Source organism: Saccopteryx leptura, chromosome 3 (genome assembly GCF_036850995.1).
Source record: "Saccopteryx leptura isolate mSacLep1 chromosome 3, mSacLep1_pri_phased_curated, whole genome shotgun sequence".
Lineage (NCBI taxonomy): Eukaryota > Metazoa > Chordata > Mammalia > Chiroptera > Emballonuridae > Saccopteryx > Saccopteryx leptura.
Genome location: NC_089505.1, coordinates 232,000,944 through 232,004,642, shown reverse-complemented (window position 1 = coordinate 232,004,642; position 3,699 = coordinate 232,000,944). Strand labels below are relative to the sequence as shown.

The 3,699-nt window shown below is 38.3% G+C and overlaps 1 non-coding gene across 1 annotated transcript; it reads right to left on the bottom strand.

The window, feature by feature from the left end:
• Nucleotides 1-2,905: 2,905 nt before the first annotated feature.
• On the bottom strand, nt 2,906-3,034 carry LOC136401529 (small nucleolar RNA SNORA69). The gene has a single exon (XR_010750560.1). It is a non-coding gene; the product is annotated as a small nucleolar RNA SNORA69 (small nucleolar RNA).
• Nucleotides 3,035-3,699: the final 665 nt, after the last annotated feature.

Here is a 3,699-nt window from a genome sequence, read left to right as displayed (position 1 = left end):
CCGGTTGGCTCAGTGGTAGAGCGTCGGTCTGGCGTGCAGAGGTCCCGGGTTCAATTCCCGGACAGGGCACACAGGAGAGGCGCCCATCTGCTTCTCCACCCCTCCCCCTCTCCTTCCTCTCTGTCTCTCTCTTCCCCTCCCGCAGCCAGGGCTCCATTGGAGCAAAGATGGCCCGGGCGCTGGGGATGGCTCCTTGGCCTCTGCCCCAGGCGCTAGAGTGGCTCTGGTCGCTACAGAGCGACTCCCCGGAGGGGCAGAGCATCGCCCCCTGGTGGGCAGAGCGTCGCCCCCTGGTGGGCGTGCCGGGTGGATCCTGGTGGGGCGCATGCGGGAATCTGTCTGACTGTCTCTCCCCATTTCCAGCTTCGAAAAAATACAAAAAAAAAAAAAAAAAAAAGGAGAAGTATGAAATCATATGAAGTCTTCCTCACTCATGTGCCTGAAGGTTGATGCTAGACGAAGTCAAGCAGTTCAGAAAACAATAGGTATTCATCTCTCAATCTGTGTGGTCTCATCATCTGAACTCTCAGTATGAAAACTTTAGAGTAGCCAGACTTTTGACTGTCAGCTCAGAGCTCCAGAAAGTCAGTTGGAAGTTATATTGTCTTTTCTTAAATTTATAGTCAAAAGTTGTTTAATGTCACTTCTGCCACATTGTATTCATTAAAAGCAAATTAATAAGCCAGTCTATATTCTAAGGACTCACATATTTTGTGAGAGAAGATAAAGAATGCATATAAACATAAAAAAATCTCAATGTGCATAACTTTGAAGGTCAAATGAAACAGATAAAAATATTTACAAAGTAGTAGAAAAATAGGAAAAAAAATGTGTTTGTGATGGTTAACAGCATATACAAAAGAAATATATAAAATACAACCTAATTAATTTTGGGGCCCAATATAATATAGATATTATTTTATTAATATAATTTTGTGATACAGTTTTAATAAAATTAACAATTAGTTATATCACATATAAATTACAAAAAAGCTTGCTATTATGTAATTTTTACCAGCCTTCTCATACATGAATATTAATTTTTCTTTTTCTATCAGTTGGAATTGATTTTTATAAAATATTTTAAGGCAAATTAACTGTTTTATATTTTTCTTGACAGTTATTAATTAAGTCATGTGAGGAACAATTTGATGAGCTTTCTCTTAATTCACAGAATAAAATGAAAATTGACAAATAAAAGATTCAAGGTTGTAAACGTGATTAAAATGCATTTACTGGTGATTTCTGATGGGTCAGAACAAATAGAACAGAAGTGGTAGCCAAAATAATGGAGGGCATATGTTTTCAAAACCAAAAAAAAAAAAAAAAAAAGTCCTCCAAAATACCCACCACACATTGCAGGTATAATGAAAGGGTCTGTGATGGTTGGAGCAACATTATTTTTTTGACACCTACCTATATGTAAACAAAAAGAAGTCATGGAGAAACCTCATCACATATAATGTACAAAAACAAGGTTAAAAAAAAGTTTAATTATACTAACAATGACAAATAGAATATTTTCTATATCTTCTGTTAAAAATCAAAGTGATGGCCCTGGCCGGTTGGCTCAGTGGTAGAGCGTTGGCCTGGCATGCAGGAGTCCCGGGTTTGATTCCCGGCCAGGGCACACAGGAGAAGTGCCCATCTGCTCCTCAACCCCTCCCCCTCTCCTTCCTCTCTGTCTCTCTCTTCCCCTCCTGCAGCCAAGGTTCCATTGGAGCAAAGATGGCCCGGGTGCTGAGGATGGCTCTGTGGTCTCTGCCTCAGGCGCTAGAATGGCTCTGGTTGCAACAGAGCGACACCCCAGATGGGCAGAGCATCGCCCCCTGCTGGGCGTGCCAGGTGGATCCGGTTGGGCACATGTGGGAGTCTGTCTGACTGCTTCCCCATTTCCAACTTCAGAAAAAAAAAAAAATCAAAGTGATGGAAAAAAGTAAAGTTAAAGCATCATCAGTAATTTATTTTAAAAAATAAAACTTGTGACCAAATAATTTTCTGAATAGTCATAGCATTTTTTAAGATAAAAGTTATTCAGTGTAGCCTGACCTATGGTGGTGCAGTTGATAAAGCATCTACCTAGAATGCTGAGGTCACCCATTCGAAACCCTGGACTTGCCCCATCAAGGCACATAGGAAAAGCAACCAATGAACAACTAAAATGAAGCAACTATGAACTGATACTTCTAAATCCACTGCCCCTCTCCTCTCTGTAAAATCAATAAATAAAAGCATAAATGAAGTTACTCAGTATAAATAGAGTCAAGAAAAATATTCTGAACCTCTTATATTTCCAGAGCCATTTCATTAATTTTTATGAAAAAAAAAATCTAAGTGGAATTTCAATAGGAAACCTAATGGATGTAAAAATCCCTCTCAGGACTATTGATATGTTAATCATATTGTCTTCCAATCCATGAATATAAAATACCTTTTCATTTATATATCTTATTTAATTTCTTTCAAAGATGTTTTACAGTTTGTTGCTAAGCTTATTTCTTTTTTATGACAGAGACAGAGGGAGTCAGAGAGAGGGACAGATAAGAACAGACAGGAAAGCAGAGAGATAAGAGCATCAACTCTTTGTTGTAGCACTTTAGTTGTTCATTGATTGCTTTCTCATATGTGCCTTGGCAGGGGGGCTACAGCAGACTGAGTGACCCCTAGCTGGAGCCAGCGATCTTGGGCTCAAGCTGATGAGTCTTGCTCAAACCAGATGAGCCCGTGCTCAAGCTGGTGATCTCGGGTCTCAAACCTGGGTCTTCCGGATCAGAGTTCGATGCTTTAGCCACTGCTCAACTTCCAAGGTCAGACGATAAACTTATTCTTAAATATTTTATTCTTTCATGTGCTCTTCTAAATGAAATTATTTTCTTAAGTTTATTTATTTTTTTATTTTTAACCTAATTGTCCATATTAGTCTGTCATGATTTTACCTGCATTAAGGCAAAATCAAAAACAAACACAGTTTTCTTTCAGCAGGATAAATGGCAGTACTTCCACACAATAAAGCACTGTAATTGCAACCTGCTTTTAAGTTTATTTTTTGACCAATTATTACTACTTATAGAAATAAAATTGATATTTTATATTGATTTTGTATTGTACAGTCTTATTATAGTCATTTATTATTTCTAATATTTGTTGTGTGTACATGTGCTTGTGTGAAGTCATTAAGAATTTCTTGGCCCTGGTCAATTGGCTCCACATATGAATGTCCCAAGTTTGATTCCTGGTCAGGACACAGAGGAGGAGTGACTACCTGCTTCTCTCTACCTCCCTCTCCTCTTCTTTCCAGAGGTTTAAATAGTGGGAGTCAGCCCAGCCTCATGTGCTAAAAAAAGCTTGGTTGCTTCCAGCATTTGTCCCAGATATGGGCTGCCAGATGGATCCTAGTGGGGACACATGAGGAGTCTGGCTCACTGTCTCCCCTTCTCTCACTTAAAAAAAAAAATTCTGTACGCAATAGAATGTCATATCTGTAAATAGTCATAAAAAAATTATATTTGGCACAACATAGTTCTCATTTTTTCCCTTCCTTAGACATGTTTTACATTAGTTCTTAGAAGATATTTATAGCACTCGATATATATTCCTTGTCAAATAATTTAACATCTGTGTTTGTGATAAAACAATTAATTACATGTGTGTAGTAATTAATTTCTACATGTGTGTAGTATAGTATTTTTGTGATTCTTT